Source organism: Pseudochaenichthys georgianus, chromosome 6, assembly GCF_902827115.2.
Source record: "Pseudochaenichthys georgianus chromosome 6, fPseGeo1.2, whole genome shotgun sequence".
Taxonomy (NCBI): Eukaryota; Metazoa; Chordata; class Actinopteri; order Perciformes; family Channichthyidae; genus Pseudochaenichthys; species Pseudochaenichthys georgianus.
In genome coordinates this window covers 38,205,271-38,221,987 of record NC_047508.1, presented here as the reverse complement: position 1 = coordinate 38,221,987, position 16,717 = coordinate 38,205,271, and the positions used below count along the sequence as shown (strand labels likewise).

At 41.2% G+C, this 16,717-nt stretch overlaps 1 long non-coding RNA gene across 1 annotated transcript; it reads left to right on the top strand.

Moving 5' to 3' along the window:
• Window positions 1-7,598: 7,598 nt before the first annotated feature.
• LOC117447519 (uncharacterized) lies at window positions 7,599-9,170 on the top strand. The gene is made up of 4 exons (XR_004552237.2): window positions 7,599-7,622; window positions 7,771-7,946; window positions 8,035-8,196; window positions 8,379-9,170. It is a non-coding gene; the product is annotated as an uncharacterized lncRNA (long non-coding RNA).
• The last annotated feature ends 7,547 nt before the right edge of the window (window positions 9,171-16,717 follow it).

Here is a 16,717-nt window from a genome sequence, read left to right as displayed (position 1 = left end):
GGTCAAGGGGATGTGTTTTCATTTGGCTCTTTGATACTGTTCTAATAATATTCTCACACCTCTATTACTAATCCTTGTCATTTCTTCAGCTTGTCCAGGCTCTCTTGTCAAAAGCAGAAATGAGCTTCACTGTGATCATAGGAGACTAAAACGACTTAATTAACTCCTAATCTGAAAACCTTGATTGAGGATGCCATGCGGAGACCCAGAATCCTTCATATTTCAAACATTTTAAATAAACCTTCTGGGGAATGAAAAAAAGTATTTGACTGTCTTTTGTGTTTGATTATTAAAACAGCTCAGTTTCAAGCCTCTCAACGATTCTGCTCTTGTATTGTTGGCAGGGCCGTGCCTTCCTACAGATTTTTGATATACTTTATTAATCCCCGTGGGGAAATTGTTTCTCTGCATTTGACCCATCCTAGTGTTAGGAGCAGTGGGCAGCCATTTTGAACAGCACCCGGGGAGCAGTGTAGGGAACGGTGCCTTGCTCAGGGACACCTCGGTAGCACTTGGTCTTGCCGGGACTTGAACTGGTGACCTTCCAATTGCCAAGCCAAGTCCCTATGGACTTCGCCACCACCGCCCCATCATGGCCGATCATGCAGACTGCGTGGGGCCTCGCCTTACGGAGGGGGCCTCACCTTGCGGAGGGGGCCTCACCTTGCGGAGTGGGCCTCATCTTGCGGAGGGGGCCTCATCTTGCGGAGTGGGCCTCATCTTGCGGAGTGGGCCTCATCTTGCGGAGGGGGGCTCATCTTGCGGAGGGGGCCTCATCTTGCGGAGGGGGCCTCATCTTGCGGAGGGGGCCTCATCTTACGGAGGGTGCCTCATCTTGCGGAGGGGGCCTCATCTTGCGGACGGGGCCTCATCTTGCGGAGGGGGCCTCATCTTGCGGAGGGTGCCTCATCTTGCGGAGGGGGCCTCATCTTGCAGATGGGGCCTCACCTTACGGAGGGGGCCTCACCTTACGGAGGGGGCCTCACCTTGCGGAGGGGGCCTCATCTTGCGGAGGGGGCCTCATCTTACGGAGGGGGCCTCATCTTGTGGAGGGGGCCTCATCTTGCGGAGGGGGCCTCATCTTACGGAGGGGGCCTCATCTTGCGGAGGGGGCCTCATCTTGCGGAGGGGGCCTCATCTTACGGAGGGGACCTCATCTTGGCAAGGGACGGCCCTGGGTGTTGGCAAACATCCAAAGCACCTCCTAGCTTTGTAGATTTATACCTTGTAGAGTCAAAGGAAATAAAAGTTTCATCCCGCACTGTCTGGAAATTAAAGCTGCACAAAACAGACGTGTTGCAGGGATACAGAAAATACCCTCAATCTATTGAATGGCTTGATACAAAAAAGAAGGTAACTGCATTCCCTTGCAATTCCATAAAAAAAGACATAATAAGATTACTGTTACGTTACAAACAAATGGGGATTACAAGCAGGATAACAGTGTTAGCATACATTTGAAGATCGATTTAATGTAGGTATCATAGGTACTTTGTGGGTGACTGTGAGGTTGTCTTTGATTCAGAAGTCTTCTTTTTGTCAATGTAACACCAATTGTCTCGGGAATGTGTGTGAATGTTAGCTTCCTTGAGCAGGTGGCACCTTGCATGGAGTCCCTGCCTGTGATGGTGTGAGATTGGGTAAATGCTGAAGTGCTTTGAGGAGTCGTTCAAAGACTGGCTAATGCAATAACTACATTATATTTACTGCCTGAATTTTCTTTTTTGTTTTCAATCGGGCTACTTTCATTCTTCTTTATGTTGACTATTTTGTTTTAAAAGCAGTAGATGGACAGCTAATTTGTTAAACAAAAATGCTGTGTTTGCTCTGAAATCCTGTATTAAACAAAAACAGCATTTGTAAAACACACGTGTGATTCTAAATATCTTCTTTTCTTCTTTTCTAATGTTCTGTTGTCTTACATTATAAACTTTAGAAAACAAATGTTGTCATGTATTTTCTATGCATTTATTAAAGGCAACTAGTAATTGTAATAGAATACATTTCGTTCTAATCACCCTCCCAACCCTTGTCTACTGGACAGTATTAGCATCTGCAGTATTTAGTAGCTATTGTTCTGAGAGTGCTGTGTCCTAATAAGCACAGCTGTGAGGTACAGATGTGCAGCCGCGGCGGCGGAGTCTAGCAGAGTTCTAAGGTCAAGAGAACACTTAGCACTGCCCTCTGGTGGAGGATCAAATGAGCTTTGATCACCACCCATGAGGCCTCTTTGCCTGCGCTCACTTGAAAGTGTAATCACACTCATTGTAATACATGTGTTGTTGGAACTTTTAGCTATGAAAGAGTCTGATGACTAACCAGAGTCTGCCCCATGGATGGAACATTCCATGCTTCCGGTTCACAGAGTAATTACTTTAGATTGTGTTGAGTACCACTCGTGGAATGAGTCAGCCATGTTAATAAACTCGGTGGCGAATAAACAGTCATTTCCGCTGTTGCACATGGTCAAACTGAGATGGGCAAATAATGTAGGGTCAAAGGCAGGGTCCCTGGGAACAACACAGTGCAGGATGCTTGTAAAATGAATTGATGTGAGCGTAATGTCCTCAGTCAACTGCGGTCAAAGGTTGTCATCACTCAATGGGCATCTGAATGAATCAGAGCAGATGATCTTGTCACACATGAGCAGTGCGACTGATGTGTATGGAAATATGTGGATCCGTGCTTAATTAAACATTTTTATCTGATGTTGATTTCAATCAATAAATCAATCAATGTTTATTTATAGCCCAATATCACAAATGTTACATTTGTCTGTACAGTTTGTACAGAATATCAGTATGACAATACGACACCCTCTGTCCTTAGACCCTCACATCGTACAAGGAAACACTTCCGGAGAAAACCCACAGTTTAAAGGGAACATGGGAGAAACCTCAGGGAGAGCAACAGAGGAGGGATCCCTCTCCCAGGACAGACAGACGTGCAATAGATGCCGTGTGTACATTGAAAAGATAATACATTTGCAACATAGGTAGTCCAAATGTTTGGAAATGCATGTGTGTATAATAGGAAGGCAGGCAAGGCAAGGCAAGTTTATTTATATAGCACCTTTCAACACAAGGCAATTCAAAGTGCTTAAGAAAATGGCATTTAAAATCAGTCATTAAAAAGAAAAGATAATAAAATACACATTAAAAGAAAAACTACATGGATAAAAGTTACAGTGCAGTTTAAGATGTGAATCCACGAGGATGTCCATCCAGGACTTATGATCCAGGACCACAGCCACGACTCAAGATCCAGGGCTCGCGATCCAGGACACAGGACCGCAGCAACAGGATCATCCATGACTCCGGATCCCGGCGTATATACTGTAGACACCAACAAAAGAATTCTCGTTATTTGCAAAGGGCAGCAAGCAGATCCTTAAAATCCTGTTCTTTTATTAGTACAACTATAATCACAGCTGATAATTCCAGTGACGTTTCATTTCAGCAGTGGATTGTATTAACACAAAGCAATCGCGCTTCTAAAGCTTTCCCGTTTTTCAAAAGCTTTCCCGTTTTTCAAAAGCTGCCTTTCTTACTTTATGAGCTGTGTGAAGCTACGTGGCAGTCCCTCAGCGTTTCAACAATATCCTTCCAGAGTGTAAGAAGAGGCTCCGGTAAGTGACTCCGAAAGATTATGCAATGTGCAGCATGAATGGTCTCTAAATCACTGGTTCAGAATGAACCAGATGGTCTCCTGCGGGCTTCTATCGGACCCTGATGACTTGAATGATATTGACGGTGAAGTTTGAAAGGCGGTTTTGTTCATACAAATGGTCAGCGTGCCACAGAAACACTTAGAAATGTTGACTGGACATAACAATATCCTTCTTTTTTTGTCTCTTTCACTCTCGTAGGATATTGATGTGCAAGATCTAAGAGGCCCAAAACATGGCCTCTCCTCACTTGAACCCAGCAGCATGGAACATTTTGAAAGAGTGTGCTGTCGTGATGAACTGAAGCACCCGCCTCGGGCAGCCTCTGGCCCAATTTACGCACTGCACTTGAAGTGCATCTAAAAACGTTTAATTTCATTCAACAGGTTATGTTGAACATCTGTTGAGAGGTGAGCTGACCCAGAATATCCCTTCTTAAAAAATGGCCCTGACAAATGCAATGTTTACAATTAATTTATAAGGATGAAAATGTGTCATAAATGTAAATGCTTTATTAAATACTTACATCCGTTTTTAGTAAATACTGAAACAATTGATATTTCATTGTACGAAAGCCCTGAGCGCTGAAAGGTGAAACAATTTGTTTGTTATGTACACTGTACTGTACATACAGAGTGCCGGACACACACAAAGAACAGAGAGCACTGTTAATCTCAGAACTATAAAATAAAAATTACTTTTGGTCACATCTCACATTTTATTTCTCGCACGTTAATCGTCTTCCTTCACATTGATTTCCCCAGCAGTAGTTTCACCTTTTGGGCAGCTTATGATGGCATTATTTTAAAATTGATCTGCTAACTTCACAAGTTAGCAGATCAATTTTAAAGAATGCATTTTACTGAAGATGTCACACTCCCAGGTTTATGTCACGGTTTTAGTGTTGTCTGCTGGTTATGGGGTTTGTAAGTCTGTTCATTCGGTGTTTCGTCGTTAGTTTCCCTGGTGTGTCTGATTGTCTCATTGTGTTCACCTGTTGCCCTTGTGTTTCTCCTCCCCTGCCCAGCTGTGTCTTGACCTGTGATTACCCTTCTGTGTATTTAGTCTAGTCTTCCCCTGTGTTCCATGTCGGTTCATTGTTTCCCCTCCATGTTATTCCACGGTCTGTGTTCCTTGTGCTGCTCGTTTGTTTTGGATACTGCCTTTTTTTTGCCACAGCTTTATTATTTAATAAAGCTCGCTTTTCGTTAAATTCTGCATTTGAGTCCTACCTGCTTCACCCAATCGTAACAGAAAAGAAGTACAGATGATTGTGCTTTGAGTCTATTAAACCAACATTATTACTTCCATTCTTTTAACAAATGACTTTCTCCAAATCAAGCTTCTTAAAGCAACCATTGCTCTATACATTTAATTAAATGTAACCGGGTGAGTGTATGTTGAAACGTGTTTATGTGTGAGTAGGCGTCGTGTGAAATCAGCACCCACTCCTTTTTCCCACCAGCCTTGTAACTCAGCTCTATGAATACACCAATGTTGAGCCAATTTATTTTATGTATGTGAGTTATGGTGTTTTGTTATTTTTTCTCCCAGCAAACCTTGGCTGTCTCTCTCTATATCGCTACATCTCTGTCTCTTCATCTCACTCCTTCTTTCCTGCTCTTCCTCCCTTTCTCCTCACTGCACCAGGGCCATTGTAAAACACTGGCCTCAGTCCCAAGCCCTCAGGAGGCTCAGGGGCTCAGGGTTGACTGATCGCTGGATTTCACCACAGGCTCCAAGAATGGGGATTGTTCAAGAAGCTTTTCCTTCCCACTGAGACCCATGTGGATTAAGGATTCCTGGCTTCTGTTGCAATAATAAGGCCTCACACACTGGCAAAACAAAACACTGCAGTAAAGCTGTGCACTGCTTCATTTGTCGATGCTCAGCAGCGCCACATTTTGCCACTAATAGTTTATTTCCTTTTTTATTATAATCATTTTTTTAGAACATTCAGCAGTGTTCTGGTACCTCAGAATGAAATGCTTTGATTGGTCAACAAGGATGTACAATGGTAATTATTAAGTTGTAAAAGTGCCATAAAACAGGTGATATTTTCAAAATAATACGCATTTTAAAAGCAATATTATATATTGCTTTAGAAATATCAGGCAAGCTTTCTTATTTGAGTTCTGAGCTTTATAGGGAACAACAACATAAAGAAATGAAATGAATGTAGTCTTTTTATTTAAGTGAAAATCTTTCAGTAAGTACATTAGACTGTAAAGGTTGTAGCTAAGACTCGCGCCCACACACAGACACCAGTGCACACAGTAACACACGGACGACTGTATACATCACATACTGTAGGCCAATAGCTTTGCAGAAGCTCAACTGCTCCGCAAAGATCCATATGTTTCCCACGTCCATCTTTTAAAACACTTTATTACTCACTTAGCACTCTCAGCTAAGTGCCAATGGGTTTAATCTTAAAGCAAAAGTGAGCCAAATGTAATAACATAAAATAAACTTGACTTACGGCCCGTCCACACAGCGGCGTTGGAAGTAATGTGTTGCACAGCTCTACTAAGAAGAGAGTAGTAAGTAAAACAAATGAAGAATTAGACTGTTGTAGTCAAACGTTTAGCTAATATTTTGTATTACTGATAGGTATACTAACTACTGTAGGTCTACATAATATTCATAAACTCTTTAAGGCCTCATCAGTTCGATAAGTCATAAATGCACAATTTGAAATAACATTGTATAATATATTTATCTTAACTAACCCTAACCCTAGCTGCATAATTTAAGTAGATTTGATGCCTAAACACTAACTTGTAACATAAAAGTTGTTTCCTTGAAACACGGAAGTGTATTTTGCAAAAGACGATGTATTCATGAAATGAAAAAACCTACTCCATACAAGAAAGTATCTCATAGGACCTCCATCAACAAATGATAGATAAGTATCCATTAAATAAGGACAACTATAAATAACTTAATTGGCTGTGTGCAAACATTTCTGTCAACAGAAAGAAAAAGAGAAACTTCCAAAGAAAGAGAAATGGAGCCAAACTGATTTGCAGCCTCAAATTGTATAAACAGACTAATGTGAGGACAATAGTGTATCTTCATCAGTGTCCAAATAGACCGTCACATGATGCCTAATATGCCTTCATAGTCTGCCAAAGTAAATAAATCCACTTTACAACCCTCCCTGATTATGGCAAGCATCAGTGGTCTTATGGAGCCTCTGTCACAATATGTAGACTTCTTAGTGTCTTCAATGACGGTCTAGAAATCAATCAGTGTGCTTGAGACCCTCTTACTCCTTTGAAGTTATTGTCCTTTAAGAATAATGTTGGATTCTAGTAGAAAATAAGAAATAAATATATGACACTCATGAAGAGGAGAAGCAGCAAAGATGGCCGGATTGGGAGGAAGCCACTTTCAGCTGCCTCCACATGGTGGGCTCCTTATGTGATGTTGATTGGCGCAGGTACAGTAGCAGCTCTTATTGCTAATTACATATTCATGCTGCTGCCATTGGGCTGCAGCTCCAGATGGCTCTCTGCAGTGTTTTTGAGGCCACAGCCTTCTTCATGAAAATTACTGGCAAAGGCAGACCAACGTTAGCTCTTTATGGAAGTTAGATTTCAATAAGCCCATTGATTACATTAGTGTCGAGTGCCTCAAACTGTCACGATCTGTCTGTGTTGTGTCTTGTCTTGTCTAGATCTGTCTTTGGTTTTCTGTCTGCGTTGTGTCTTGTCTAGATCTGTCTTTGGTTTTCTGTCTGCGTTGTGTCTTGTCTTTCGATCCGTCTGTGGTTCCCTGTCGTTAGTTTCCCTGGTGTGTCTTATGACCCGATTGTGTTCACCTGGTGTCCGTGTGTTTTCTCCTCCCTCCTCACCTGTGTCTTGTTTGTGTGATTAGTCTTGTGTGTATTTAAGTTCTGGTTTTTCTGTCTGTCTTTGTCGGTTCGTCTTGTGTTATGACCTGGTCTTCGGTGAGTGTTCTGTTCTGTCTTTGTTTCTAGTATAGCCTTGAAATAAAGGAGATATTTTTGACACTTTAATCTGCATTTGGGTCCTGCTTCCTGCACACACCGTAACACAAACAGCCATGGCCTCATCCTCATCATGCTGTCCTTTTAGCCCTACAATAGGCTCTGTGCACAAGATGACGTCTATCAACTTCCGGCGGCTGGGTGTGCGGCTGAGTACTTCCGGTTTGAGTACAGAGTTTTGACAGCTTGATAGTTTGTCATGACACACCGAGAGCAAGAATGAGCGGATTTTGGGGTAAAGAAAAGCGATTGGCCTTCCAGTGGGTAAGAAAGTTTGAAAAACACCTTTCATTTGGGGAAGCTAATTTAAGAAACAAAACGATGTCTAACATGAACAATATTACATTCTTAGATTTGCCACATAGGCCTACAAGCATTTCCTTGCCTTTTGGAAATTGGTGGAGCCAGCAGCCAACACCAAGATGGTGCGGATCACCAACGCCAAGACATCCTCTGCCAGCAGCTCGGATTCCTCTCAACCAACAACAACGGAATGCAGCATACAAGCATGGATGTATATTAATAATTATGCACGCTGCGCACTATACCACCGTTTAACAAGTGCATCACATCACTCACACAACACACGCACACACGCAGAGAGAACAACAAACCCCAGGAAAATGTGTTACAACTGTACCCGGTCTCCCCTATAACAGTATCTACAGTATGCCTAACACTTATTTGTTTTCACAGAAACTTCCACCAATAGATGAGCTGCTGCTGTTCCTCATGCACCTGTCAGTGGGCCTACATCTGAGGGATGTCAGAAGATTTCTTACTCCCAAACCAATTGTGTATTTCATTGCGGTCATTGCAAAAAGCAGTTATACCATATGTTTAGGTACTAATTAATTATAACCTCAAAACAAATAACATAGGACAATACATAATATAATAAATCCACAATATGATAACATTTTACAGATTCATTTAATAAACTTTTACAAAACATAGGTTGATGTTATATCAGGGGAAAAAAATACATATGTAAACATTTCAATTAGTCTCTGAATATTTAAGTGATGCTAGTTTATGTAACAGATGAACAGATCAATTCAAGATAAGTTAGTTAGCATCCACAACTTTTGTGGTGCCATTCCACACTGTCGCTCTGCTCCCTTGTGGCCACCTCGATGTTCCTTGCCATGAGCAATGTTGTCGCAAGTGACAGTAGATGGAGGTGCTGTTGGTGACGGCACACAAACTCACAGGTGGGAGGCTCCATTGTATGTGAACAGTTACGACAGAGTGAGAAAAAAAAAGAGATTTTGAACATTAAAGCATGTAAACATGTCACAGTGGAAGCACAACATACATATATGAACCTGGAAATCAGACTACTAGGGCCCCTTTAAGTATATGACGTAAGACAACACAACAATGTAACCTTAGAAAATAAGAAAACAGGATATTTAGTAGAAATGTGTCCTTTGCTCAGACTTTATTTGTAGAAAACACAGTAGCCTATATACCAACAATGAAACACATGAGCACATACAAAAGTTAACACAGAAAATGCTCCATTTTATTTGAATACAAACAGATAAACTCACATACACAATTGTATGAACATAGGTTCACCAACTGAATAAAAAAAGGACCAAATTAACCAAAGAAGGTGAAAACCATAAAGAAAATTATGTGAAAAGATCCACACTTAAAGTATTAGCCTATACAATACAGCGTACAAAGAAGAAATACAATCGGATCCTTTTACAACAAACAAAATACACTTGTGTTTTTGTTTTTAAGCAACATTTTAATCCAATTTTTAGAAATACAACAATAACCTTCTGTAAGGGAATAGAGTTACCTTTAGATAACTAGTGAAAACAAAGAGGTTACATTTGAAATAGAGAAGGAATAGTACAATAAAGTAATGGACAAGTTGAACTTGAACACCATTAGTAGCACTCCTGACATGACCAGATGCTAAACGCTGTTCGACTCTCAGGAACTTGCACACTGCCGGTTAATTACATGTAGCACATGACGGCTAAATAACGCCGATACTGACCGAGATCTTCCGTGCTGAGGCTTGATTGATCCCTCTGGCCTCCATAAAAATGAGCGGTGAATTCTAATGTAAGCTGGTGTGAATATAACGAGACACCGCTTCCATTGCACAATACCAAGGATTACAGAAGCCTACTTTCCTCATCTCCCTAAGGTTGGAAGAAAAGTAATTGCTGGACTTTTGCACTTGATAAAACAGAGCCAGAGACAAATAGACGGCTCCATGGTTTCCCCCTCAAAGTAAAGCTAGTCAATAATTCCTCTGTTAATCCGTTCGCCTTGCTTTGAGATCTCTAAAGAAGGACTTGAAAGACAGAGGAGGTGGAGAAGGAAAGAGGTGGATCGTTATTTCTCTCTGGAGAACGCACAGAAATAAACCGCACCCTGTAGCTTTTTGTGTTCTTTTATTCTGTGATTTATTAGGAATTTAGCTTTCTACTTTATAGACATGTCAAACATCAGAGAGTTTGCTGTTTTGAATACCTTTCCAGAAGCTATGAGAGAACCTTTCTTACTTTCTTAAGAAGTGCACACATGTATTGATTGCTTAGTATTTCTTTAAGTACCACCATAGACTTATTTAAACATCGTGCAAAGTAAATCTTGTTTGCAGATGGTGATAAAAAAGCTGCAGGTGTTAATATCTGGTATATGTCTGTGCAGTCATATGTACAATGTTTCCCCAAGTCTTAATGCCAGTGGGTGCACTTTAAGAATAAAATGAAAAACAATGCTATTAAGGTTTATCACTCATCTAAAGTATATCTGCACCATTCCCACTTCACCTAGATTGTTGCATAGCGTGTCTCGGCACATTAAATTCAAAGTCACATTAGCTCAGAGGATTCTTTTCGGCTTTAAAGGTGATTTCAGCTCCATCCTTGTCAGCCTGAACCCACAATCCATTACTGTACGATAAATGTTGCCGTAGTGAAAAGGACTTTTTTTTATTTATTTATTGAGACTGAAGACAAACAGCGAGTCCCTTGACTGGTAGCAAATGATAAAGGTGTGCAGCGGAGGCAGGATGCTCTGTTTTGTGTTGGATTCTACAGTGTTTCACATTTCACATATCGTCACCTTCTTAAACTAATGGCCTAAGTCATATTTTGGAGAAAATGTTTTTTTTGCCTAAATCATCTCTTCTTGATGCTGGCCACCTCTGGTAAAATTGCCTACATCCTTATTGAAAGGATAGTGCTGTTCCTACCCTGATAGTATAATGGCCTATGTCAAGAGTGTGACTTAGGCCATATATTTAAAAAACATAATGGCTTAAGTCACATTGTCTTGTGACTTAGGCCATTTGACAAGCTTTACAAAATGGCTACTTCAAGAAAAAACTAACAGATAAATTAAGTTATTTTCATGGTTCAGGGCTTGTCCCCTATTGGGAAGTGATGTTTACTATACTATAGGCTGGGCTATAAATGTTGTGTAGTTATTTAGTCTTTTACTTTCACAATGTATAGTTACTGTAGCTACCGAAGCTATACTGTAGGTACTATAGTTACTGTAGCTAATATAGCTACTGTAGCTCCATGAAGCATGCACACATTCCCTTCTGGGACAATAAAGACTAATCTAAAAACTAATCTTTCAAAAGTAACGGTTACAATTACTGCATAATTATGAATTAGAAAAGTACATTTTGCGTTTGTCTGTTTCAATTCTTAATATTGTATTATTGTCTCATTTTTCCACATTACATTTCCATCTTATTAGGAAAGATTACATGTTTTTTTAATTGAATTTGGCCAAATGATATTCATCAAAAATAGCTTTAATGTATTAATACATAGGACCACAGTGCAATTACAAAACATGTTTTCATAATGATCACAGTTGTGACCGTACGCCTACTCCTTTTTGGTAGGAGATGCACTTGACTTTTCAGACACCGATCAGGAATCATCCAATGAAAATGAGACCGTTGTTAAAGAGATGGAGCAGCATGTACCAGGCCAAGACCCTGTATCAGATGGAGCAGACAATAACTTAAACACTCTCATTGAAGAAGAGAGTGTTGCTGAAGATGCCAAGCAGACCCGTCCACACCACGAAGAAGACTTAGATGATGATGATGTTATCATTGACCCAAACTACAATCCATCCTCTGATGAGTCCTCTCTCCCTGAAAATGAAGACAGTCTGGCAGCAACTTCAGAACATTATGGTCCTCATCTAGAGGATGTATGAAAACAATATGGTCAAAAGGAAACAACATAAATACCTCAGCCCAGAAACATGGAAGCAAAATGAATCCAGGAAGAAACATCTCAAAGGAATGGCATACAAGGTCAAAGGTGGCAAAGAAATAGCTGCAAAGGCTATGGGCCTTCCCTGCAATTCGAAGTTCTGTCAACGAGTCACGACTCGAGACTGTCAATCCATTACAGAAGAGCAGAGGCAGTGGATATTTTAGAAAGTTTGGTCAATGGACAACTGGGAAGAACATCGGTTATACGTCACCACTTTGATCACAAAGGTTACCATGAAGCGAAAGAAAGAAAGTTGGTGAGGGATCCAGGCGCAGTTCATCATTTTCCTACCAACTGAAACTTCAGGATGGAACGAATCTTAAAGTGTGCAAAGCTTTTTTTTCTTCTACACTTGGTATCCCTGAAAGAACCATTACACTGGCTGAACAAAGACACCATCGACCATGACGAACAAGTGGCAGACCCGCCAACTACATCTCCACCTCAGAGTGGCAAAAATGCAAAGCTGGAAACTGCTGTCACAGAGTTCCTTAAGGACTGGTTGAAGGATCTGCCCACTGTTGATGCACACTACTGCAGAAGGACAGCGCCCTACAAAGACAAGAAGTTCCTTCACCCAGGCACAACCATCTCCCAACTACATCAGGAATCTCAACAGGCAGCTGCAATTGCTGAAGTTGACGCTCTGCCAATCAAGGAGAGGACATTTCAGGACCTTCAGTCCATGAAACATGTCATGCCCTTCGAGTGTCATCAGCTTTTTGACAATTTGCCACATAATTACACACACACACACACACACACAACACACACACACACGCACGCACGCACGCACGCACGCACGCACGCACGCACACACACACACACCACACACACACACACACACACACACACACACACACACACACACACACACACACACACACACACACACACACACACACACACACACACACACACACAAATCAAGATGACTGAGAAAGATTCAGGGGATAAACTGATTTAAAGGTCCCATGTCATGCTTTTCCGGTTATTACCTGTCCCCTAGTGTGTTATGTAGGTTTTTATGCATGTAAACAGTGTGCAGAGTCACAAACCCTCAAAGTGCACCCTGTAGCGAGTAAAACTCTAACACAGAAAAGACCTGTCTGTGCTGCCCCAGAACGCCTCGTTGGACATTTCTCTTTTTCCATTTGTTTCTTCCTGAGTATAGTGACGTATTCTTACCCAGTTCCAAATGGACCAATCCGTGGAGCTACACACACACACACACACACACACACACACACACACACACACACACACACACACACACACACACACACCACACACACACACACACACACACACACACACACACACACACACACACACACACACACACACACACACACACCCCCCCTTATCTTTTCTCAGCCGAGATGTTCCGCTGAGTTTTGCCGGCACACTCAGCCGCAGCTACGTGGATCTCCACTCACAGTTCGCCACACACTCACGTGTGTGTGCTCAGGCTGAGTTCCGTGGTATCTCGCAGACCCCAAGCAGCAACCAGGAAACGACACCAGTAATACAGCTCACACTGTCCGCTCCTCGAGCCTCAAAGGGCGGAGCAGCGAGCCCCGCAACGTCTCGCCAACACAGCACCCAGACCGCATGCAGCATTCTCATCTGTTTGTCATTACTGGTGTCATTTTCTGGTTGCTAACAAACGCCATTGTAACACATAATCACTGATGTTCAGCTGTAACGGTGGTGGACTAATCAGAGCACAGTGGGCTCACAGGGTGGGGGGGGGGGCAGGAGCTCCAACAAGGTGTGTAGGACAGAGAGTGAATACACAGACTATAGAGATGCTGTTTGAGAAACCAATGTGAGTTTGGAAAATTGAACAATGTAAATCTATTCTAGTCGACCTCAACAATGGAATTATGATCAGTCGAAATGGCCAAGACATGGGACCTTTAAATGGAAAAGGGTTAGCTGCAATTAAAAACACAGCAAATAAGAGCTGGAGGGAGTATGAGGAGAGGCACATGCCTCCTCAGGGTTAGATTTACTTGCCTTTTGTTTTATTTAGCTAAGATTTAAGTTGTACCTTTTGAGTTTGCTATATTGAATTAAAGGGCCAACAACGTCCAAACTGCCCTCTCTTTTTCTGAGTCTCTGTATGCTCTTCTAGCATTTGAAACTGTTAGTGGCCGACCCAGCCATGGTCTGTCACAGTAATGCGGAAAAGAGAAGTGCACTGTTTTGCCTAAGTCACTTACTCAAGAAGTAATAAGGCCTAAGTCAGGTTTCAAATTGCCTAAGTCACAACAACATGTTCGTAAATTGGCCTAAGTCATCTAATCCTCTTATTTTACACAATTGACAGACAGTGTTATTTGTACGTCAATAGTCATATATTGTCATAACCTTTTTGTGTGAAATAATTAATATATATCATATATTCTATATTTGGTTCAGTTTTTTCTGTTTTTGAAAAACTTTCAAATATGACTTAGGCCATTAGTTTAAGAAGGTGACGATATGAAGGACGCAGCTTCAACAGAAAATACATCCGTCACTACATAAATAGAGGCAGATGAGATGAGTAGGAGGCAACACGCACCATACACTCTTTCAAATGCTCAGTGTAATAAAGCTTGGAAATACATTTGTGGAATACAACTCAAAGTGTAGCCTTGGTAGTTTGCAATAACCTAAACACTTTCTTTATCTAGTACTCATCCACAAAAAGGCTTTTGATAAACAAAATGATAACATGTCTACGTAGTAGTTTGAGCGTGTTTTTATATAAAGCTGCCTTTTTCCCATTCTTTTTCTATTTTCATTCTTTATGTATTTATTTATTAATGTTTTTAGTTATTATTATTTTCATCAAATGTTTTTATTCACACACATTTAGAAAAATACAATGTACAATCACAACACAAATTACAAAAAATACAGAAAAAACAAACAATAACCACAATAAGACAAGAGGACAAAACTAAGGGAACAAATAAATCAAATACAAATAAATAAACCCTCCCAGCCCCAATCCCAGGACCTCTCAGGACCAATCACTGCAAACAACTATATCAGTTAAGATAGCTAGATCCGCTCCTTCAATCGTTCAGCTGTCGACACCCATACACCGATATTGGACTCCTTAACTCCAATCGCGCGTGCAGTGGACAGTTCCATGTCGACTACGTCAAGAATCGTTAGTAACCAGCAGGTCACTGAGAGCTTGTCGGGTTGTTTCCACCTCATAGCAACCAATTTCTTAGCAGCCGTACGGCCAGCATAGAGAGGTCTTTTCTGGTACCCAGTAGCCGGCAGCTGAGATAAGTCATTCAAAAGAGAAACAGACACAGTCAAAGAAAATATGTCGGACAACTTAGAGGAGACCCCGTTCCAAAAGCGAGCAACAGGCGGGCATTCCCAGAACATATGGAGAAATGTACAAGGAGCCCCCAAGTTATTATTATTATATTATCTCTTTTAATTATCTCTATTAATTATCTTTTTTATTATCCATTAATCCTTCGGCTTTTTTCAGACACTTTTTCAGCTACATTTCCAATTATAGCTTCTGATGTGTGAGCGCTGCTCCCTGTTCAGATCTCACTTTCCCCAGACCCACCTCCGGGTCCAACACACACACACGCATAAAAGAATGAAAGCCAAAGAAAATGCTCTTTCGAAGTCAACTCATCAAATATCTATGAGTGATACACTGGTGAGAAGCTTTCAGTATAAAGAGAAGGCCCGTTTCTACCTGCCTAAGGCTCCTCTGAAGGGGTTGTGCGCTCGGAGAAAGGTTCAGCGCTGACTTTGCCGGTGAGCAACAAAGGGTGAGAAAACAGCATGCTCACAAATACAAATACAAGGTCGGCTAGTCAGGAGCTGGCGTCATGAGAACACAGAGTGGGAACATAATGAATGAGCAGACCGATGCCGGACACTGTCCACTCAGCTTTCAGGATAGGGATTACTCATTTAAAAAGCTCTGATTTCCTGTTTTGTCGTGGTGGAAAGTCAGGATATACTTCAGTATTGTACTCAGTTTTGGAAGAAGTACTCAGATATTTTACCTAAGAAAAAGTAGCACATTACCGTGTTAAACAACAAGATACAAGTACAAATATCTGTATTCAAAAGTGTACTCAAGCAAAAGTAAAAAAGTATTACACTTTTCCTATAGTACCAAAAGTTAGGTTGTCATGTTGTATCGCCCATTTAAGAATCATACATATTATTACTGTATTGTAATTATTGATGACCAATCAGAGCAGAGTTAATGTACTTATATCCACCACTGAATGTACATAAGTACAATTTGAGGTACAGCTTGCATTAGCTAAGCCTTGATGGCTGTAACACCAAAATGCTGCTTGATCAGTTTTGTTTCAAAGCAGGGGACACGTCTACAACACACATGGAGAAGACACAATGACAGGTCACTTTTAAATAAAAACTTACGAACAACAAAGTAACAGATGACAGGTGAAACAAATCACAGTAACGATTGCTCAGCCTCACAAAGTACATATAAGCTCATACTACTTCACCTTTTCCGGAGTATTTGTTTCAATCACATACATTTACTCAAAAACGAAGGGAATGCTTCCTTCTCCACTGCATGTTTCTGTGACACGGAATTTAGGTGAGTAGTGCAGAAAGCACAGCCTCTTAGATTCCGTTTTATTTTTCATATTGGCATAAATGAGCAGATTCAGCACATCAGTAGGAGGTTTACGGCCACAAATCAACATTCCTCTGCTCTCCTGTTTCGGTCTGTCCTGG